This window comes from Solanum pennellii, chromosome 5 (assembly GCF_001406875.1).
Source record: "Solanum pennellii chromosome 5, SPENNV200".
NCBI lineage: Eukaryota > Viridiplantae > Streptophyta > Magnoliopsida > Solanales > Solanaceae > Solanum > Solanum pennellii.
Window position 1 is genome coordinate 11,456,323 of NC_028641.1, and position 26,438 is coordinate 11,482,760.

Below are 26,438 nucleotides of genomic sequence, written 5' to 3' on the forward strand. Positions count from 1 at the left end.
CATATGATGTAGTTTATTGGCTTAAGTTTAATGGAGCAAGCGACAACGAATTGGTGAAGTGAGGATATCGACATGATATAAGTAGAAGGGGTCATCACAATTTAACATGTGCTTTTTTTTTTTGCCAAACACTCAGAGAGTGAAAGAGCTCTTAAGCTTTGATACCATGCAAAATCTCACGTTTAGGATTAGAATAATCAGTGATTGTATTGATGATTAAATTGTTGAGTATAAGCTCTTCATATAAGGAGAGAATTGTAGAGTCCCAAGTTAATTATACTTAGAGTCCTACTACGATACATACTACTAATAATGCAATCATAAAATAATCGAATCCTAGTTGTCATCTAACCCTAGTGCAATTCAGCTAGTACAAAAGTAGTAGCTTAGTCGATATAAGTGACCTAAAACCTAGAGTGACTCAACTCCGCGGTAAACGTTAATTGGATCAGGTTGTTCAACCTATTCCATGTCTTCTGTTTCCTCTATCTTCAACAGGAAATACTTGAACATTGTTTACTGAAAAAATGCTACAATTAAATTTATATGAGATTGATAACACACGTCTTAATTCAACTCATTAATTTTGAATTAATAGCAATTAAATATTGCGATGATAGTAAGTAAAGATAACAAAAAAGACTAGTATTAGTCAAATTGTTCGAGTATGAATATATTACAAGTTGTGCATGTAGTAGTAGTCAAATTGTTGCAATTTTTTCTTTGATTTATTTCCTCCGTTGGAGATAAAGTAATTTGTATCCAACATGATAATTGAGAGTAACCCTATTAAAAATTGAAGAGACACAAAGGTACATTAAAACATAATGTATAACAAGGAAAAAAGGGGAAATTTCATTGGCAAAAAGTTAGAGAACGCAATCAGAGTTTGGTACACTTTATTTATTATATATACATGGAAATGCCTTTTATCTTAATATATACTATTGAAGATAAGACATGTTAACATGCCTTTGCTATTGCTATGGTGGGTTTAGAGTTGGCGCCGTCTCTCTTTTCTTAATTGGTATAAACTAAAAAGGGAAAAGGGCTAAGCTAATTTATCACTAATGTCCATTTCCTTTTCTATTTTTTTTTAAAATAACTTTTTCCTAATGTTTTTACATTGCATGATGATGATGGTTCAACTTATTCTTTTTGCAAAACATTTCCTAGTTATTCTTTCAACTACGTATCTACTAAAATTCTAAGATATATTTCACTATCATATAAATTATTATTATCAATATTTTTAAAATGTTATGTATTTTATCATTGATTAAGAGCCTCCTACATATCTTACGTTTGGATATGTATTTTTGCTATAAAAAAATAGAAGAAGAGACAAGTGAGATTTATATGTATTTCATATATATGTAAATCACACTAGATACATGTATTGTTATGTTTCTTGGATACCGGGTACGTGATGAGCGAAATGGGAGAGAGCCGACGAGATTTGTTATGTCTTCCAGATACATGCAAATCCACTTGGATACAATGTATCTGAAATGAAGTAAACCTAAATTTGACCTCATGTATATGAGAGACATGCATCTAGACGTTTTCGGGGGCACACAAATCTGATAAGATATATAATATTGCAAACTAGAGTGTATCTAAGTAATTAGTTCCTAAATTAGTGAGATTTAAGTAAGCTCCCCTTTAAAGGATGAATATACACTTGGTTTTTTTGGATCAATATAATTATTATAATCCAAACAATATTGTTTATATGTTAATTTTCTGTACAATTAAGTTAGAGTGAGTGAATAATATTTAATGTATGCATGGTTGGTCACTAGCTCTCAACAAATGATCACGAGAGAGCTAAATCTTAGTCTCAAGTCAACTAAATATATAGTTATTTGTATTAATTCAATCTTACGCATAACTTTTAACTACTACACTATCCCATTTTCTTCCCAATTTCCCTATTATTTTTTATTTCAATAAATTCTCTTGATTATAATTCTTTTCTCCAATAATTGCCAATAATTTTCCCTTCTTTCCGTGAATTCTCTCGTTAACCTGTTTTTTTAACGTGAGTCATTTGTATTTCACTAAAAGTATATATGAGTTAATTTCATAACGAGAGATATATCAGAAAAAAATTTATCCTATCGAATGTTGGCACCAAGTTAATGTAATACGTGATTTAATGAAGTAAAATACATGTAAATTAATTATGATCAAATAAAATGAATCATTAATTTAAACACATGACATGCATGTATTTAGGGATATATTATACCCTATTTCTCTCTTTTTTCCCCTTATTCCTACTATTCCAAGCTAAGAAGGCACACTAAAACAAATTCAAGATTATTAATATAATTAATATTGTATTATATTTGTGATAATAATATAATGTGTGTATTTCTAATTAATTTTTTTTATAAATATCACTAAAAGAAAAGAAATTATTATCACTAAATATCTCTTTTGCTGTTGTATAAATTCATATTTAGTCTAATAAAAGGGGATTAGTTGGATTTGGGATTCGTGAGAATTTAGCGTAACGAACCAAAAATGGGAGATCGATATACTATAGTGTATGATTGCTTAACGCATTTGGCTACTTTATTTTAGGGTTAAGCATTTTATATTATATAGGACACAAATTAAACTTAAAAGAGGACAAAAAAGAAGAACAAATTTAATTAAATATAATATACTCCATGTAATATAAATACCCCACCTCGTGAGTTGTGTAAAGAATCCTAGTGAAGAAGAGAGGCATTGAGTAATAATGAAGCAAAATATGAAGGGGACATTCTTTTGTTCCTTAATCTTCCTTTTATCTACTTTACAATTTCCAATTTGATCAAACTCTATTATTTTAATGTATTAAAACAAAGTCCATATGCAAATGCATGATTGACCTCATTAATTTCATGCTTTATACACTAGTCATATTCTGGTCAAATCTATTTTAATTATCATATCTAACTATGCCCTATTTTTAGGGCCGGCTTAGGAGCTGTTCTTTTTCCCTTTTTTTTTTTTTTGTGTGTGTGGGTGTGTTGGGGGGGGGGGAGATAGATTAGTGACATAAAATTATTATTTAAAATTTTTATATTGATTTATTTTCCATTAATAATATAATTATTTTTATTTTATTTCATCTTTTGATATAAAGTATTTTAAATATGTTAATTTTTTCAAATAAATTTTTTAATTTTATAGGGAAAGTTTACCTTTTCTATTATATTTCATATTTTTTATTAAAAAAAATTATAATCTATTATTATTATTAAGAATAAGGCCCTTCAAATTCAGGGGCCTAAGTATATGTTTTTTTCCAAAATAAAGTTGAGTCGGTCTTGTTGTAAGTTTTAATTGTTCAAAAATATTATCATCTGATGCTATTTTCTTTTATATTAGCTCTGAAAAATAATATTATATTATATTTAGTATCCTAAGCGTATGTTATATTGACATTTTAAGGGTTAATTATATAAATTTTAATCTAACATTGTCTAAATTTCAATCTTACTTAAGTATCACGGAAAGTCATTAGAAGGAAACAAAAGATATATTCTTATTTTGTATTAATTATATTTATTCATCATTATAATTTTTTTTTTGTAATTTATAGTATTTTTATATATAGTTTTTAAATATTAAAATTTTTATTATAAAATAATAAATTATTCTAATTTAATTTAATTTAAAAATTATTCAAATTAACTTCTAAAAATAAAAAATATGAAAAGTATTTAAGAACGGATGAAGTTAACTTAATTTTTAAATTTTAATTTATATAATTTAGGGAAATTGCACAAATACTCCCTCAATTTATGTCCGAAATTTTAAAGATACGTTTATGCTATACTAAGGTCTTATTATCCCCCTGAACTTATTTTATAAATAATTTTCTACCCCTTTTCGACCGACGTGGCACTAGCTTAGAAAAAAGTCAACCAGCGTTGGACCCACAAGATAGTGTCACGTAAGCCGAAAAATGGTAGAAAATTATTAGTAAAATAAGTTCAGGGGGTAATAGGACCTTAGTAAAGGCTCAAAATAGTCCATCATCTTTGGGTTAAGGCTCAAAGTGATCCTTGATTTTTCACATGGAGCACTAATAGTCCCTCATGTTTGTAATATTGGTGCACTTTTGGTTCTCCCCTAAAATTTTGCCTATCTTTCAATATTAATTTTGTCCAAAAATTTATATAAGGAATGTTCAATCGTATTTTTATATATTTAATAGAAATAATAACTCTATCTGAGAGAAGGTGATAAGAAAAACACTTTATTCTGTTCATTAGAAATATTACTATAGCTAAACTAAGAACATCTTATCATATGACTTGGCAGGAAAATAAAAAATTGTACTACTGCAAGTGAAATTATCGAAATGAACCTCTTGACTTTACCTACAATACAATTTCTACTAAAAAAAACAAAATATTTTCTTCTTACATTCTTTCATATGGAGTTGTTATTTCTAATAAATATAATATGATGATTGAACATCTCATACATAGGTTATGGATAAAATCGATGCTAAAAAATAGGTAAAATTTTGGAGGAGGACTAAAAGTACACCAATATTACAAACATGAGGGACTATTAATGCTCCATGTGAAAATTCAAGGATCGCTTTGAGTCTTAACTCAAAGAAGAGGGACTATTTTAATCCTTTCCTCAGTATAAGTGTGTCTTTGAGATTTCGGGCATAGGTTGAGGGGGTACTTGTGAATTATTCCTATAATTTAGGGAAAATACACGAGTACCCCCTCAACCTATGCCCGAAATCCCAAAGACACACTTATACTATACTAAGGTCCTATTACCCCCTGAACTTATTTTATAAGTAATTTTTTACCCCTTTTCGGCATACGTGGCACTAGTTTGAAAAAAAAAGTCAACCAGTGTTGGGCCCACAAGATAGTGCCACGTAGGACGAAAAGGGGTAGAAAATTATTAATAAAATAAGTTCAGGGGGGTAATAGGACCTTAGTATAGTATAAGTGTGTCTCAGAGATTTCGGGCATTGGTTGAGGGGGTACTTGTGCATTATCCTATAATTTATAGTAATACAAGTATTGATAGTTTATTTTGAATCATAAATTTATGATTTCATTTCTTATCCAAACACCATCGCATAATCTAGGAATGTGGTTTTCTCTTTCTAATAATAATTGTCCACTACTGACTGACATATGCGCAAATAAATAATAAATAATAGGAGTAATATTTTTATACTCCCTCCGTCATATATTATTAATTATTATACGAAAAATAGTTATACATTTTAGCTGATCATCTTACTAAATCAAGAAAGTATTAATCAAAATTTTCTTATATTCCCCTTGTGTTAATTCTTTTTTTTTAAAGTGTTTACAGTTTTTTGTAAGAATCTCAAAAAGAATTTTTAAGAGGTGAATTAGTAAAATCATCTTCTTATTACGGTTTCTTAAACAATGTCTAAAATGAAAAGTAATCAACTAATATGGATCGAAGGAAGTATTATCCTTTGAATATATATTAAATTTAATACCTTGAGAAATGTATTAGATAGGTCGAATAGTACCGCCTTACTAAAAACGGATGGTTCTTAATATTCGCTCTGTCCAATAATAATTGTCCACTATACTGTTTTGAGATGTCCAACAATACTTGTCCACTTTGTATATGACATCAACAGATAATTTTACATTTAGTTTCTAATCTATCCGTGTCATTAATTATAGTCATTCATGTATTACATTTATCAAGACATTATATTTAATATATTCAAAGGCTATATATTAAAGGAAAAATCTTTTTGGCCAGAAAATTTGACCAGAATGAAATTTTTTCTATGTTATTTTACCTTTTAAAATATTTTATCCTTTTAATTTTAACATCTTTTAACTAAAATGAAAAAAAAAAAACAGTTTATTTTAAAATTTAAAAAATATTATAGTTTCTTTTAATTTTCTAGCCAAATTCTGGTAAAATAATCTGACCATTTGGTACTTTCCGTTATTAAAATTACCTCTCTATTTATAGTTTCTTAAGAATCGTGCAAAATCAATAATGAACAAATATTGTTGGACATATATAAAAATTATTTGTCATTTCATAAAATCAATGTATAAATGACATTATTCTTTCTATTATACCATTGGAAGTTATTAGCCTTAAGTACGGATTTGACCAATATAAAAAAATTAAATAATTACGTTCATCGACCAATTTTATGTTCACTTATTGAAAAAAAATAACTTTAAGCGAATACTAAATAAAGATATAATAGCAAACTTACATATACTACAACAAAAATAATTTTTAGTGATATTAAATATTGACACTAGTAAAGAGTTCTAACGTCTTTACCTGCATTAGTTAAGTGTCATCAGAACCAACACGCTAAGACTTTAGGGACATATATAAAGAGTGACAATTGCTGCTAAAAATACATATTTAGCGGCAATTAAAAATCAAATGCCATTAATAATCATTTTTATTATAGTGATAGTTTCTTAAAGGACGTATAATCTAAAATAATGACATATTAATAAAAAAGATAAGAGTGTTTAATGTTAAAGTTAAAACTTATAACAGACGCAAAATAATACTCCATTTATTCTCAATTAATTACTTATCTAATTTTTTCATTTTTATTTGTTCCTTTAATTTTTATTCGTCAATTTGTATAAATCAAGAAGGATTTTTTTTTAAAATTAGAGTTTCGTGATTTTCAAATTTGTCCAATACATTGTCCAAAGCCGATCTATGGTCACATCACACTACAGCATGCAGTATAAGCTTTTGGACAAATCCTAGTTATGCATTGCATTTGATACAACTCTTTCTTTTTATTTATAAGAGATATTTTAACTTAATATAGAGTTTAATTTTTATCTTTAAAAAGTATAATTTAAATAAATTATAGAAATTTATGTAATTATAAATATTTCAATAAGTATAAAATTAATATTTTTAAAATTTTGAATTGTTAATAATATCAATATGTCATTTTTTAAAAAACTAATAAGAAAATGACTGATATAAATTGAGACAGAAAAATATAATTTTTATTAGGGGGAAATGAAAGGGGAAGAAATTGATGCGTTTTCCTAATTCAACACTCATTTGATTTTTTTTTTTTAAAAAAATCAGTGATATTTCTTTTGTTGATCTGCCCCAAAATATTCATTTTCTATGATCACAAAAAGTAAATTTTACCTAATTATACTCTATCTTATAATTTGAGATGACAGGAGAAATAAATATTTCACTTATATAACTCATGTACGTTGATCACAATTTCAAGGATGTTTAAGTGATATAATAATTCTACCTCTTTTAGCAGTTTAATTTTTTGAAATAACTAGCTAGTTAATTTCACTTAATGTAATTCATGCAATCATCTTCTAAATGATACAAAAAATTCTTCTATATATTATAAGTTAGTGTGTAAACATTAAACTCATGCATATAATTATGAAATAGATATTGTCAACGAAGAGTGGTTGCGAACCTTATCACTTTTAATATTTTTTTGCTTTCACATAAATAACAAAATAAAGACAGGTGAAAACAACAGGACAAATATGCAAATGAAAAACCTGCAAGGGGTTTTTAATGTGATTTTCCTCTTTGTGCAACTAAATGATTAATTAATTAAAACTCAGAAAGGAATAAGTAAATTACGTCTGAAAAACTTATTCTAAAGTTGAAAAATCATTCAAGAAAATAGATGATTGAAAAAGAAAGGGGACATATACACATCAACATGGCGGCACGCTTTCATTATTTTGCAAAAAAAAAAACAAAAAAAACTTATGAGAAGATTAAGTATAAGTAACATAAAAAAATAAATTATAAGCTTAATTACCTTTTCTGTAGTCACAATCTAGTTTGTAGTTAGTAAATAAGCTAAGGATAAACACTAATTTTAAACATGCATTCTTTGACTAAGTAAGTCAGATGTCGTTGTTGAAAGCTCCTTTTTATCTACTCTAAATAATATTTTTTTATTCGTACATAAATTACTCTAATGACGTGGAAAAAAAACTCAAGGTTTGTAACATCACAAAATGACAAATGAGCCTTACTACAATAACAATAACAATATCTAGTGTAGTCTTACAAGTAAAATTTGAAAATAACATGATATGCACAACCTTATCCTTACTTCTGCAGGGGTGGGAGGTTGTTCTCATTAGAAGTGTGTAAAAACTGAATCGACCAATAAATCGAACCGAAAAAAATGTTATTGAATTATTATTATTGGGTTACTGGGTTATTGAGTTTTTAATAGGTTTATAAAAAAATTATTGGGTTACAAGTTCGGTATAAGTTTTTACTTTTGGGTTATTGGATAAACCGATAACCCAATAAGATAGTAATAATTTATAATTTTACCCTTCTTAATTATTTAATATTAATAATTTAATATATAATTAAACACTACAACTGTATAAAATAATTTAAAATTTTCATCTATGTTTTGGTGGTAACATGTAACTATAACCTTCGTGCTATATTTTCTCTTATTGATGCAATTTGTCATTATCTATGTTGTTTCACTATATCAAAGTATTTAGAGAAGTGAGAAGACATATAATATTTTACAGACATTTTCTTATTGGGTAAATCGAAAACCGAACCGATAATGATCAAAAACCTATAAATCAAAAACCGATAAAGAATATTTTATTGGTTTGTTATTGGGTTAGCATATTTAAAAATTAAAAACCGATAAACGAACCGATAATACATAAAACCGATCCGAACCGACCGATGCACACCTCTAGTTCCCATGGAGCCCCTTGTTCAAAAGAGAAGTTTCGAAAAAAAATTCGATGATAGAATAGCAAAATACAAAGAAAAGAAAATAAGAAACAATACCAGATGTTGGAGATTAAGAAATAAAATCGATTAAAGGAGTAAAGGAAATGAGGATAGCCCCATGCTTCTCTCACGTAAAGTGTGGCAATACTAGATACCTACTAACCATCTATTATAATTCTCGGCCTTCATAGATTCGTATCTAGGATCATATTAGGAGGTCTACCATAGGTTGTGATTTTTACATTCTTGAGCAAGAAGGTTCCCACGACAAATATACGTGTTCTTTGCTTTACTGTATGAGTTCTGCTTAAGGAACTAGCTAGGTTCCTTAAGTTACGTTGCGCATTTATCTTGCGTACGATTAAGAGTAATGTGCCATACTTTTCAACATTAGGCTGACACCTTGAGAATATCTTACGAAAACACAATCAACTTTTTAGGGAGGCGCTTCAATCCCTAGACCACCCCTATTCATCAATGAAAAATATTTGGTCGGTGGAGGAGAGAGGCGAGAGATAGAAAAGCGAGTTGAGAGACTTGAACTGTATATGTATATCTGTTAGGTAATTGTATATATGTAAGTGGTTTGTAAATCTAGCGAGCGAGACTGGGAGCGGGAGGAGAGAAGCAAGCGAGATTGAGAGAGAAAGAAGAGAGGTGAGCGAGAGAGATCATCAAAGAGTAGAGAGAGGCTATGTATTTATATATTTGTCATATAATTATACATGTATATGTATAATTTGTATTTGTATATGTATAAAAGAGGAGAAAAGCGAGAGAAGAATTAAGAGAGGAGAAAGGTAACGTAATTATAACTGAAATTAATCTGCGAGCCGTAATTAATTCAAACTATAACTATGTTAGTAATTAACTACTATATATTTACTTATCTGCGTAATTTCCCAAATATATACATTTCTTTTAATTTCATGATATATACCTTATTTCTTTTCAAATTCAAATATACTAATATAAAAAATTGAATGACAATGCAAAAGTTTCTTGATCTATATAAGAAAATAAATTTAGATCATTAATTAATTAGATAATGTATTTTAAGGAACAATATCTCTAGAAAATATCCCTTAAAGTGTCACTTACGATAACTGGATTAATGTATCATGCACATTAAACAAAATGATACTACTCAGGAATTGAATAATTCAATTTTAAAAATGGGAAATTTACATAAATATATAATATTAAGAAAATATTTACTATTTATAAAAATAATTATTTTTCACTTGATCACTTTTAATACATATATAATATAACTTTAATTTATATTACAGAAAACAATTTATAAAACACATATAATACAAGTTTAATATATATAAATTACATACATAATTCACTTTTAATACATATTACAGATTTACATTAATATTGTTATTTACTGCTATAAATAGTAATAAATGAAAAATATCACTAAAATTAGTAATTATTTATTAAAAGATATTTAATTAAATATTTTTTCCTTTAAAAAATGAAAAGGTTATAACTATATCATATATATAAGTGTGAAAATTTTGAAGATATCACCTTTTTAAAGATACATGAAGCAATAGCTTGACACAAATTTTAACTTTCAATTTAGGGAAAATTAGCTAACTAGTCAAAATTTCAAATATAATTGTTAAAATAATAACACTTTAAGATTAATTATTAAAAATATCATTATATTAATATTTAAAAAATATAATGTATCCTAATTTAGTTCCTAATTTGTTTCACATTAATCACATGTTCTCTCTCATTTATTGTTTTTATAGCAAATTATATATTTATAATTATCCTCCTAAAATACATTATATTGTTGTCACTCCTCATCAATTTCACTTTCTCTCTATTCATTGATTTTATTCCCCTTCTTGTGCTTTCAGATTTTTTTTTAATTAAAATGGAAAAAAAATCAAATAAAATATTTGCATCATATTCTTATTTAATTGGATAACTTTCTTTTGATTTGTATTTATTGGGTTAGTATCAGATTTTTTTTATTTTGATTTTTACTTTCGTTGACCGTTTATGTATTTTTGTGTCCAAATTTATTCAACTTCAAAATTATTTATTTAGAAAATTTCATTTTGAGTTTGATTTTTTAACTAGATCTCGTTATTATTTAGGGTAGATTTTGTATTTTGGTGTTTTTACATTTTTTCAATTTTAGTTAATATTTAATTTATTTAATTTCATACATAATTTATGTTCATATTAGTATTGTCAGTTGTATTTTGTTTTATGTCAATTTTATTAACAGAATATTGTATTTATTTAAATGAAATTATAGTCGACAAAATGATATATATTCTTACTTAAATTGTATTCATGTTAGTATTTATGTTGTATTTTTTATATTTTAATTATATTTTTTCAGCAATAGTGTATTTATTTAAGCATATCGTATCCATGTGCATTCAAATTAATCATTTTGTATTCTATGTTTAAATTCAGTTATCAACTGTATTTGTATTCAAAATAAATAGATTTTGTATGTTGTATATCAGTTATTTGTACTCGTGTAATTTTACTTTAGCTTTTGATTAAACAAAACTATATTCTAAATTGATTATATATTTTAAAAGTTGTATTTCAAAAATTGTATTAAAAAAATTGTTTCCTAACTGTTGATTTAATTCATTATTCACTTTTATTTGTAACTTTCGAGTTAAGAAAAAGTTGTACTCTAACCTGATTTTTATTCCAAAATTGTATTTTAAAAGTTGTATTTTATAAGTTGTTGTCTATAATTGTTGAACCAATTTGTATTCCAATCAAATATATACTCCAATCATTCAATATATAAAATGATAATAATTCAATATAGAATAGGGATAACATCATCAAAATTATCTTCAAAATAAATTTATATTCTAATAATCCAATACATAATATCATCAAATTTGTATCCAAATTTATTTGTATTCCGATTATTCAATATACAATAGCACAACAATAAAATTGTATTTGAATAAAATTTCAAAAATCTACTCTCATGCTACATAACCACTAGTTTTGATGAATTCTTTGAGATAATACGAGATCGATCATATCTTGAAAAATAAATGTGATTTTTTATTGTACATTTCAACTAATTTTTTGATCAATCAGCGATTTCGAGATTTGTAGAAACACCGATGATGAATTGCTTCACTTTTGTATTCAAAATTCTTATCAGATCTATCAACAATTTTGAATTTTCCAAGAAAAACGATGATGAGCAGATACAATTTTGAATTTTAACTATGATGCACATAATTTTGATCATTATACAATTTTGTATTTTTTAGGAGAAAACGATGATGAACTTCTTTTTACAACTAATCCATGACTCTTGACAAATAAAAATAAAAATTCTTACAGGAGATTTGTCTATAAATGATGATCAATCGACTTGACTTCTAAGAAGAATGAACATTATCAATGGGGAATCGAAAATCGATAATGAGGTTTGAATAACAATTGATTAGTTCAAAAAAAATATTTATCCAACGAAAAGAGGGAAAAATCAACGAAAACTTGAATTTAATTTTAATGGAGTTATTCGAAACTGGATTTTAAAAATATATAGAATAATGGTGAAAGGTGTTTGAAAGAATGGTGAAGAGAGGATACTTCATATTTTTCTAATTATAACTAATTAAATAATTAGAGATTTAAGCGATTTTTACATTTTCTGAAATATTTATGAATTTTGAAAGAGCAATAAAATAAATGAATGCGAGTTTTTTTTTGTTTGTTACTTTCTTCTCTTTTTTTCTTTGCTGGTTTTTTTTTGTGTGTGTTTGTGCATGTATGTTTTTTTTCTTCAATGATTTTCTCTATTATGATATTAAAGATTTGTATTCTTTCTAATTAAATAAATTAAAGAAAATTAGAGAAGTTACTCTTACAACAAATCAAAATATTATCATTTTAAATAAATATTGAAAGTGTTAACAAGAATCCTATTAAATACTAAAATATGAGTGTTTTAAAAATTTTCCTATTTAATTTATCTCTAAGATTTTGGTCTTTATGTGATATAAATTTAATTTCAACAATACAAACTAAAGTCGAAGTCTAAATAATGCTTCTCATTTATAAGACTTCAACTATTTTAAAGTAAATCACATATTCAATTTAAGAAAGAATCATTAGTTTCAACTAATTATATTGAGAGTTATATCTATCTGGAGCAAATTCATGATAAATGCAATTTGTTAGCAAAAAATAAAATTGATTTCATAACTAGTGCCAAAAATCTAAATTCAAAGCTGATCTAGCATATGAGTGAAATGAGGTAATGTGTTTGTTCTATATGACCTGGTACATGTATTGAGAATCTAATTTTCAAATAAACACAAAGAAAAGAAAAATGGATACGTCGATGGTGATGTTATTTTTTTGGTCTTTGACAAACACAATTATGAGGGTTAATGTCATGAATAAGTTCATATGGACATTAGCTTGGAATACACTCTACATGAATCAAAGACTAGTCATAATTCAATAACAAAAGTCTCCCATTTTTATCGACCACAATATTAACTAGTTTTGTCCCCATTCATTTCCAAATCCAACTTTGCATTTTTGCATGTGAGAACACATAATGGAAAATGCTAATATAAACACAAGCAGATAAACAACATGATGTGACTATGGGTCCATTTTGATGGATCAATAATAAAGTTTTCATTATGGCAATTATTATTTTAAGAATAAATAATAATTGAATCAATGTTGAAGCTAGCTAGATCTTGGATTAGTCTTTGGCTATCATCATGGTGCAACCCAATTGTAGTAGCTGTGTTTTAGTTGTTTAGTACTTAGAGAGCATAAATTTTCTTCATATTGCCCCACATCTTTCAATTATTTCAAAGGACTTTTGACTATGGGGACGAATTTTTAACCCCACAAAGGTGTGTACTCATTATTATTAATGTAATTATAAATTCAATAAAATTCTTAGCTTCTTGTAACTAGCTATTTCTATAAATGTTTTTCATTTAACAGTTGAAATTATCAAGTACTCCAATCTTAAAACAAACATTTTTTGGGCGTTACATATCAAAATATACAGACCAAAACGGACACTTTGCCCATAAATGGGTGAACTGTGCGAAACAAACGTTTAACTCCAAAATGCAATACACATATTTTAAGATAGTTTTTCCATAGATGAACGAGCGGTAATATTTAATTAGCTTTTCACGTGAGGGAATACCTCTTCTAATTTTTGTTGTATATTATCACGTCTATTTGATACATAGAATCGTGAGCTTCTTCAATAATATAATTTCAAGTGTCCGTTTTGATCTGAGTTTTTAGGGAGGATTCCTTTTAATATGTGACGTTCAAAAAGTGTCCGTTTTGATGCTGCTGGACTCTGAAATTACCACTATGACAAATTTCTTGCTTTCTTTTCAATTAGTGGAAACAAGCTATGATGAACTTTACTCTCGTTGATAGTAAAGAGAAGACATTAGTTGTCAACTACTAAGTATACACTAAACATGATTACAATACTAATGGTATATCATATGCATGCCTCTAGCTATGTCCAAAAAAGAAAAGAAAAGGAATCCAAATAATTAATTTTATGATTGGTGTCTTAGGGTAAGCAAACAAATTATGATTTATTAAGGTCCCCAAGACTTGTTGAACTATTCCAAACATGTTATAGATATCGTTGGTGGACCTCCAAAATCTTTTCTATTATGCTTAAGTAATATTAGACACACTAACTACCTTCTTATACAAGCAAATAATTGCTTATTGAAAAAAAAAAGAGCCACAACCTATTGTCGGATCTACACATTCAATAATCAAACTTCAATCGAGGTAACATGGCTAGTAATTAAGAGATATTGAAGTGTTTTACACTGCCAAAATTATGATCATCATTTAACAAATAATGTACCCTAAACCTAAAAACTTATACTTTCCGCCATGACAAAATATTCAATTTTTTTGGTAGGATTACAACTTCATAACTAGAAATTAAGATTTGCTATTGATCTATCCAACATCTCATTCATATGCTGCTTGTATTGAATTTGCCTAGTGTGTTACATACATCTTTCTTTAGGGAGAGGTTTGCTCCATCAGCATCTCAAAGATGTGAGATTCATATGAACTTACTTGAACGGCTAAGTGTTGATTTAATATCACATTAGGAAGTATAGAAGAGTTACTCTGATACCATTTTTAACAGCTCATCCCACTACTTATAATATTCTTCGCCTTGGTCTAGCCCGCACACGACTTCAAAATCTATATAACTAAAGTCCTAAGCTAGCTATTTCTTAATATATTGACATTTCTTTCTATTTTATCGATATGATATTAACTAAGAGTGTCACAAAGATATATCGTAGAATGAATAGAATCTCTCCTCCTTAACAATAGGGTTTAAGTACAAGCCCTGAAATGAAAATACTCCCCAATCTATGTAAATTTGAATTAAACGATTGAGTGAAATTTTGAATACCAAATGAATAACACAAATCTTTGAAATATTTCATAGCATGCAAGCATGATATAACATGATGATGATAATCAAAATAGTAGAAAATGATATCTTCATTTGAATAGGACACAAACTACAAATTTAGAGGTGATGAACATTATTTGAAAAAAGTTTGTTGCATGGTAGGAAAGCAACCTGTCCTTAGATTCTGTTAGCTTTGGAGTTATAAGATAAGCAAACTTGAGAATCCAGGAGGTGGCCCCATAATTATAAGATCTATAAGATAAGAGATAAGATCAAAATTTGTGGCACTTGAAAAAATTGAGATTTTTCTGTGTGTATATATCTTTCTTTTTATCAATTATTCCTTACTTACCAAACAAAATGGGTGTTGCTATTTTGAGATATTTATATTTCCTTCCACCAAACAAAGCTTATCTCTTTAAGTTGATGGCTATGTCAACTTGTTAGCTTTTTTTGGACCCAAAATAATTATAAAAATATTGTTCGCTTTCAACAAATCACTAGTATGATAATGTAGTGAACAACAGATTTCTTGACCATTAATTGCTACTTAGTTGAATCTTCTTTATTTTCTTGGGAAAAAATAGGTACAATACACAAATATGTTTTTAATTTGGTCTTTAACTCATATTTATGCCTTTCAATTTTAGGTGTGCATAACTCGACACTTTAACTTATGTAAAGATCAAACAAACACACACGTCATACGTGACATTCTACATATTGTGTCATGTTGGACTCATGTGTCTACTTGTCCACACTCAAAGTTGAAGGACATAAATATAAAAGAGAAAATACATCAGATCCCCTCGAACATGACATCAAAACTTACTTTATTACTTTAACTATATGGACATTTAAATACTCTCTTAACAATTTTGAAGTGATTAAATGCCACCCTAAGAGCTGACATGGCAGAGTGAGTGTACTCACTCTCCTAAAAACGCGTGAAATAGTAAATATGAAAAAAATTGAATGGTTATATCATACACATTTTTTCATTGGTCAATATATAATTAATACTACATCTGTCGCAATTTATATGACACCTCTTATGTTTTGAGAGTCGAACAATTTAAGCTTGATCGGAAATTTGCGCATGAAATCTTCAAATTTTTGAAATGAAATTTATATATTTGTAAACTACGAAAAATTTACGCTTAAAGATAGACTTGTTTGACTCTTGAAAATCCGAAAGGTGACATATAAAATGGGACGGAGGTAGTAGTTTTTAATTTTTTTATAAGTTAAATTAAAAAGAAAATATGAAATTTCTTGTTTAAAAGTAAATGATATTTGCGGGTTCGACTTTTGTAAGAAATAAATAATTTTTATTTTCTCTTTTTGTTGTCTTCCCCAAATATTTTCTTCCCCATTAAGCACTTCTTCCCCGTTCAGAAAATATCATTCTCCAATGACAGATTTGTAGGAAAGGGTTCAAAGAAGAAAAAGTACAGATGCTATTTTTTTTAAAAAAAAATTGATGAATGTTGAAGAAGAAGTCAATGAACGCTGAAAATCAAAAAAGAAGACAAAGAGAGGGCGCGGGGGGTGGGGGTGGGGAGTGAAAGAGAATTGGCGGAAGAAGGTGGGACATTTTTGATTTTAAAATACATTTTAAATTAATTGATTAGTGTAATGTATTTTAAGAAAAAAGGTGAATAAGAGAAAAAAAAGACTAAAAATTAATGACGGGATGCTTACATGCCAGTGATGTGGTGCTTACATGACTATGATGTGACACGTGAGAGTGGTATTCTACTCTCGTATTTCATTTATTTCATAGATATTAAGGGAGTATTTAATCGCCCGTGTAGTTAAGTGCTAAAGTAAGTTGTAGTTTAAGTGCTAAATTAAGTTGTGCTGTCAAATTTAAAAAAAAATTGTTGTCTTTTCTCAATATAAAATGAGGCAAATTAAGAATACATTTATGTATTATGCCAAGAAAATAATATTAATTAACTTAAGCATTGATTAATGGATTCGTTTGCCTTTTTTCAAAACATGTTCGTTAGCATATATAAAATAGCATTATTCATTTTTATAGGTCTCAAGAGCATTACAAAGTATTCATTGAAATAGTATACGGTTTGTTCATGCTAGATCCTAATTCCTATGCTACATTACATGTTGAATGCATAATTTTATAATTTTTTATCATAGCTATTTGATCACTAGATAGGGCCGGCTCTATGCATACTTTAACAACAGAGGCGAACGCAGGATTTAAATATAGGGGGTGCACTACTATGAGTGGCACAAGGGTAAATACAACATCTTTTTTTCATATTATACTCCAACCATCTAGAAAATGAACCCTTAAACCATGTCTCTAAAACTGACCTTTGGTTGAGAAGAACTATTTTTTCTTCAAAAATCTATCCATCTCAAAGCACAAGAATCAACAACAGATTATTGTAAAAAAAAGTTGTCACGACCCAAAAATGGGCGTGATGGCACTCGTCTTATCCCACCAAGACAAGTCAGCCTAAAACTCAACCATTACAAAAAAGTGCGGAAATAAAATATAAGTAACTTAATAAAAACCCCAAAACCTGGTAGTCACGTGTACAAGCCTCTAAAGTATTATAATTGATTCAAAAGAAAAACTCAAGTCTCAAATGAACTTGTTTCTAGAATAGAACAAGATCATAATTAAGGAGAAGAATGTCTGCTGAGATGGAAACAGCTACCTCACAAATCTCCAAGAAGCCTCGGAAAAGAAGAGAATGACAAGTACAACAAAAATCCAGGCTCATAACCTACAAAAATTTGTAGAAGCAAGGGGTGAGTACCAAACCACACAGTACTCAGCAAGTAAACCTCTAAACACAAGCTAAGGGGATGAAATACGGGTACTCCTACCACCCCAACCGAACCTCCACAACTACAACCTGCATTAAAATCAACCCAACCTAACAGCTCATAGTTTATATAGCACGTAGCTCAACAACAACACTTAGACAAATTACATATCCTCAACAACAACACTTCAATAAATTACATATCCGCAATAACAAGCTTAATATTGATCAATCACAAGTTCCGCATAAAGGCAATCAGAAGATCAGCAAAACACGATATCAAGTTCACTAATGATAAGCATGTGTAATGCAATGGAATGCCATGTCAAGTATAATGATGCATGTCTGACCTAGTGATACACACCCGCTGTCTCTCAGTCCGGGACCCATGGGGGACATATCTGTCCATGCATCTGTCGTGGTGCACGACACGACCCTCGATAATAGTAACCATCGCGGCGCGCGATACGTCCCTCGAAATATAGTATCCATCGCGGAGCGCGATACGTCCCTCGAAATGGTACATCCTCTTAATTAACCATTCTTTCTCAATGCACATAATACTTGTCACAACCAATGCCTCAGAATAATGCAGATGACAAGTTCACACAAATAATGAGAAGATGGCCATTTTCATAACATCGCCCAGTTCACAACCACACAAACATGAAGTTACATCAACAATGATTCAACAAGCCTTCAACCCTTTCTCAACACAACAGACATAAACAATTAATCACATTGCCTTTTGTTATCCCCATTCTTTTCATCATTAGAACTAATCAATGTGGACAAGTCAACTCATCACCAATCCCGTTACTCCCAAACATATACCACAAGGACATACACGCATTTCATACACTTAACAAGAGTTTAGAAATCCACTTGCCTCAAGTAGTCGAACATCACTCCGGGACTTGAGCCTTGCCTTTTCTTTAGACTTCCAAATAGATGCAATCTATTCAAATGTGTAATCACCATAAGATTCCAAACAAAAAAAACACCCATATGCTATATGTCTAGCTTAGACCCAAAATTATAATCAAGTTCCTAATCTTGATGTCGAATAATCTTTCAACTCCTTCAAGTTCTTTTTCAAATTTCAAGCCTAGGGTTTAGCATTAATGATCTTCATATACTATCATACACCCACTATTTAATTATATATTTTTATATATATCAAAACTTGAATCATAATATAATAAATAAATAATCAAGTAATACCTAATATTAGTCGCGTACGTGGAACCAATTTTTTTCCAAACTAACATATTTCTTTGTTTTAATTATAAGCACTAATACACCTAATTACTAGCTGCACCATCATTGTCCAATGATTAGGCCATCATTGGACAATTAGGCCATCAATGGGCATGAACTCATCTATATTATAATTTTTTTTTAACCCCAAAACTACAATAATAGCTACTGCTATTACTCCGACGGTGTTTCCATTATTTATTTATTTTTCCTATCCAATTGCTTTACTTTCTTTCACATCTAACATTGTAATAATAATAATTAAAATACGACATCACCAATATATGAATTAGTTGTATTAAAATTTTACCGGATGGAGTACGGCCTGCTCCCATCATTCCTTCTTTCCGTTCGTTCTTCATCTTCTTCTCTCTTTTCTTTTTTTTTTGGCCAGCAGCTATTTCAAGTTTCAGTAGGGCTTTTGACCCTTATTTCTTTTATTTATTTATTTATGTTTTCTTTTCTATTATTATTAGCAACAAAATAATCCTTTATTAAATATGAAAATCATGTCTCTTATTTTTATAAGTCAATAAATTATTTATACAAGCTACTAAAAGGATTAACATAAAAATAATGGTTAAGATTAATAAAAGCACTAAGAGGATCGTTACATCATCCACCACTAAAAATCATGTTCGTCCTCGAACATAGGTAAGAAGAAGAAACAACCAACGTTACCAAAAACTTGAGTTATGCCTTACTAGTCGTTGTTCATATCTCTAAGTAAGCTCCTCCTTAAGACTATTCCATCAAGATCAACTACTACGAAGTAAACTTTTGAAACAAACTTTAGAGGATTTATAAATCAAGAGTAATTATCAAGCCACAAATTAACTGATGAACTCAATCTAAACTCAAACCCACTGGACCTTAATACAATCATCATGAAAAATTGTTTCTCACATAACCACGATAGACTTCCGAACCAATACGTACTACGAGAAGAAGTGAATCTCAACCAACCACCATACCCTCGTACTGCACAAACCATCACAAATCTTTATAAGATTTCCTTTTCACAACACAATTTTTTTTTTCATGAGCTTAAGTTATAAGAATCTGACTTTTAGATATTGTTACTCATCAAGGGAGAATCAAACTTATCTAACCCAAAGAAAAAAATAAGATCAAGTAACCACCCAACATGCGATACACTTCAAAATGTAGAACCTCTACCAATACGCTTTAACAATTTTAACTCTTCATAGTAGCTTTTATATAAGTTCTCATAAGTAAGGTCGTATATGTCGAACCACAAGTATAGTTCAACTGTTCCAAGACAACGTTAAATATTTCATATCTAAAATGACCTAGTCTTTCCAAGCATCCTATCCTACCAAGAGGACATCGCAGGATCGGTACACCCGATCCACCACTAGGGATACACTCATAGATATACAAACACATGTAGGTATAGATAGAGAATCACCCTCCAAACCATATCCAAAATGAAGTAGATGACCATATAAGAATATACAAAATCAAAGTCGATATAACACTTGATACTTCTTTCATAGTGACCATATCAAACATTCTTATTCATCTTACTCTATTTATATAATTTTTTATCCACCCACAATCAACTAGTTTGATCTCCATTACAATCTCACAAAACCTCAATTTATCAAATCCCACATATTTCTCATAGTACACCACTAAAGTCAAAACTCACAATACTAACAAACATCAAAACTACACCAATCATTTACCTTACTCTCAAACAGTCTCTAGTTACAAAGTCTTCTTAGCAAACACATTATCGCCTCCAAAAAAATTTTTTTTTTTTTGAACTATGACTCCCTTTCTTTTCATTTAAGCATTTCATGACAAGTACAAGTTACCCCCAAGACTGATAATACAAATTTTAAATCAAAAAGTACATTACCATCAAAACACAACAATTGAATAACACTCAATTCAACTCCACATAATTCTTCAGATACCAATTTTAACTACCAGTCACACCGTCATATGCCTCATACCAACACAAAAAAAAATCTTGGTCACTCCAATAATTCGATACCATAAGCTCATGACCTATACTCACTATCAAATGCATATGTAACACATCATAATAGTTTTTATCGTTCCATAAATAAATAGTTTAAATCTCCTCAAATCCTCATTAATTATGTAAAGCTGTAGGTCCACACTGTTGAACATAAATAAATTATTTATCATAATTGAACAATTTAGCTCCACATAAGAACACATAATTGTACACACCTCATTGTTTTTCACATAAATCAAAATTCAATCTTCATAAAAATTGTTGATAAATTCCTAATAAGTATATACCGAATAATTCACATCCTTAGTCATATTAGAACTTATAAATGAAAATTTATACATCCTTCAACTTCTAACCAAGACTCTATATGAGAGGTCTTATTCTTCACATCTCTTAAATTCCTCCCATGGTGCTTCTAACTATATTGAAATCTTCAACATACCAAACTTCTTGTTCTTTTTTTTTTTTTTACTCGCTTACCAATCTTATTCTTTGACCAACAACTCATGATATTTTTACCTCATCCTCTAAATCAAATCATTACGTGAAATCCCATTTAGGCATAACAATAAAAACTAACAAAATTTACGACTCAAATTATTTTTAAGTCCTTTCAAATGCTTCATATTTAATGTGTTCAATCATTTCTTACCCATTATCAATTCATACCTTGACAAACAACAAATCTAAACTCACAATGAAAAACTTGATTTTTTTTTAATCCCAACCATGTAATACAAACCCATTATCTACCAATATTAGTAAATATATTGAATATCTTTATGAATTCACGTATCTTAGCTTATCATTGATCACCTCTCCATCGACCTTATCATATCTTTCGCTAAAAATTCTACCATATTCATTATCAAACTCAGAACCACAAAAGAACTAATTATCATACTCGAGAAGAACGATCGTTCACTCCTTTCTCAAGATTTATCCAATAGTTTTTAACCAATCTGATGATCTTGTGACAGTATATATTACCATAATCAAAGAAAATATGGGTGAAATCATGTGTCTCTAAATCCGATTCTCAACCCATGTGAATATACCTCTTTAGCCATTGCAATCAAATAAAATATTTTTTTTACTCTCACCTCTTTTCGAAGGCTACACTATATCAGCTAAATTATTTATTATTATTTTTTTCATTATGACTCTAGCTCCTTTAAATTCTATTCGAGCAGTGTTTCAACACCTCCTATAACTTTACTTGCAACCAGGCTACTCACCGAACTATAGCAAACCATAACATTATATACTCGCAAGTTGTCATTACTATAGAAAAATCCATTTAACAAACTATCTTTGTCATATAGCTCATCCTATCTCAATCCATCACAAACTCTAACTACCATCATGCTCGTTTAGCCCTTTCCATCACCATAAAGTAATCTTTGTCATTGCCATGACATCTCAAAACCAACTTTACCAATAAAATACACAAAACTAACCCAATATCATATGCACTTTTTAGTAAGATTTTCAATTCCCTTCACACAAGTATACTCTCTGGGACTTCATTTACCCATAAGCTTACTATTATGGTATCTATCCATTCCCTTGGACCTTAAGATGAAATTATTGATCCTCATTTAGAACCCTCTGGATACACTTCTCAACTCAACACATTAATATCGTACTGAAGATCCACCACTAAATGCTTCCTTATAAATAATGCTTAACACATCCACTCGTACTAACAAGCTAGTTGGTATCTCGAATATGAATTTAACACCAAATCTTATCATATGAGCATGTAATACAATAGATAACTCATTAAGTAGTTAGTATTTGCACTTAACAATCAACATGTCCGTTTTCATGTACCACTAGTAACACATCGTATCTACCGAAAAGACCGTACCAAAATAGCCCACACATTTCTACCTATCGAATGACTTTAAAATATTATCAAATTTGCTCTCATATCTAGCCCAAGCTATGTGTATTCTTTCATAGGGCAGGTCGATAACAAAAGTAATAAAATGCATACTTCTAACCAAGTACCTATCAGTACCATTGTTATAGTCGTATCATGACCTTATTTGGTATACACTCAATCTATGAAACCACAAAAGAGGTTCTGACCTCAGTTGGTGCAATATCATTCACTAAGCAACCCATTAATGTTATGAAAATTATATCAACTATTATTTTTTCAAGGTTACACTATTCATTATCTAGCCAACTCTTTAAACATTTAACTTCTTATTGTCAAACCACTCCAGATATTGCTTATACCACATAAGTACTATTTTTTTTTGTACGGTAACTAACCTTATTCGACCCCTTCAAATATGACCACACATTCTTTTCATGAGTATATTGTTTCCACCTTAATACCAGATCTAGCATCCATACAATACACGATACAACAACTATTTACATAAGGAACTACGCACGAGTCATCAAATAAATGAGAGAATGAATGAAATGAAGTAAGAATCAAAACGGACAAAGAATGCACGATAGAGATTCAAAAAGTGAAGATATTTCCTAAAAGTCACTATAGCCTCTCGAAGATAAGTATAGACGTCTCCATACAGATCCTCAAGAGTCTACTTAGACTCGACTTGTACACACGTGAGACCTATGAACCGGGCTCTGATACCATTTTGTCACGACCCAAAAATGGGCGTGATGACACTCGTCTTATCCCACCAAGACAAGTCAGCCTAAAACTCAACCATTACAAAAAAGTGCGGAAATAAAATATAAGTAACTTAATAAAAACCCCAAAACCTGGTAGTCACCTGTACAAGCCTCTAAAGTATTATAATTGATTCAAAAGAAAAACTCAAGTCTCAAATGAACTTGTTTCTAGAATAGAACAAGATCATAATTAAGGAGAAGAATGTCTGCTGAGATGGAAACAGCTACCTCACAAATCTCCAAGAAGCCTCGGAAAAGAAGAGAATGACAAGTACAACAAAAATCCAGGCTCATAACCTACAAAAATTTGTAGAAGCAAGGGGTGAGTACCAAACCACACAGTACTCAGCAAGTAAACCTCTAAACACAAGCTAAGGGGATGAAATACGGGTACTCCTACCACCCCAACCGAACCTCCACAACTACAACCTGCATTAAAATCAACCCAACCTAACAGCTCATAGTTTATATAGCACGTAGCTCAACAACAACACTTAGACAAATTACATATCCTCAACAACAACACTTCAATAAATTACATATCCGCAATAACAAGCTTAATATTGATCAATCACAAGTTCCGCATAAAGGCAATCAGAAGATCAGCAAAACACGATATCAAGTTCACTAATGATAAGCATGTGTAATGCAATGGAATGCCATGTCAAGTATAATGATGCATGTCTGACCTAGTGATACACACCCGCTGTCTCTCAGTCCGGGACCCATGGGGGACATATCTGTCCATGCATCTGTCGCGGCGCACGACACGACCCTCGATAATAGTAACCATCGCGGCGCGCGATACGTCCCTCGAAATATAGTATCCATCGCGGCGCGCGATACGTCCCTCGAAATGGTACATCCTCTTAAGTACCCATTCTTTCTCAATGCACATAACACTTGTCACAACCAATGCCTCAGAATAATGCAGATGACAAGTTCACACAAATAATGAGAAGATGGCCATTTTCATAACATCGCCCAGTTCACAACCACACAAACATGAAGTTACATCAACAATGATTCAACAAGCCTTCAACCCTTTCTCAACACAACACACATAAACAATTAATCACATTGCCTTTTGTTATCCCCATTCTTTTCATCATTAGAACTAATCAATGTGGACAAGTCAACTCATCACCAATCCCGTTACTCCCAAACATATACCACAAGGACATACACGCATTTCATACACTTAACAAGAGTTTAGAAATCCACTTGCCTCAAGTAGTCGAACATCACTCCGGGACTTGAGCCTTGCCTTTTCTTTAGACTTCCAAATAGATGCAATCTATTCAAATGTGTAATCACCATAAGATTCCAAACAAAAAAAACACCCATATGCTATATGTCTAGCTTAGACCCAAAATTATAATCAAGTTCCTAATCTTGATGTCGAATAATCTTTCAACTCCTTCAAGTTCTTTTTCAAATTTCAAGCCTAGGGTTTAGCATTAATGATCTTCATATACTATCATACACCCACTATTTAATTATATATTTTTATATATATCAAAACTTGAATCATAATATAATAAATAAATAATCAAGTAATACCTAATATTAGTCGCGTACGTGGAACCAATTTTTTTCCAAACTAACATATTTCTTTGTTTTAATTATAAGCACTAATACACCTAATTACTAGCTGCACCATCATTGTCCAATGATTAGGCCATCATTGGACAATTAGGCCATCAATGGGCATGAACTCATCTATATTATAATTTTTTTTTAACCCCAAAACTACAATAATAGCTACTGCTATTACTCCGACGGTGTTTCCATTATTTATTTATTTTTCCTATCCAATTGCTTTACTTTCTTTCACATCTAACATTGTAATAATAATAATTAAAATACGACATCACCAATATATGAATTAGTTGTATTAAAATTTTACCGGATGGAGTACGGCCTGCTCCCATCATTCGTTCGTTACGTTCGTTCTTCATCTTCTTCTCTCTTTTCTTTTTTTTTTTGGCCAGCAGCTATTTCAAGTTTCAGTTAGGGCTTTTGACCCTTATTTCTTTTATTTATTTATTTATGTTTTCTTTTCTATTATTATTAGCAACAAAATAATCCTTTATTAAATATGAAAATCATGTCTCTTATTTTTATAAGTCATAAATTATTTATACAAGCTACTAAAAAGGATTAATATAAAAATAATGGTTAAGATTCATAAAAACACTTAAGAGGATCGTTACAATANCAAAAGTAGCTTATAAAGAAAAACTTACCAATTTACATAGAAATAATAGGAGTAGGACTTTAATTTTCTTATATTTTGTTTAGAATTGTGTTAGGGAAAATTATTTGTTTTTAAATTCAAATTAGAAAGGAATGGAACCGGATGACAAAAAAGGGTGGTTAAGAAAGAGGGTGGGGCCAAATGAGGCGGCAAAAACGAGTTTTAATC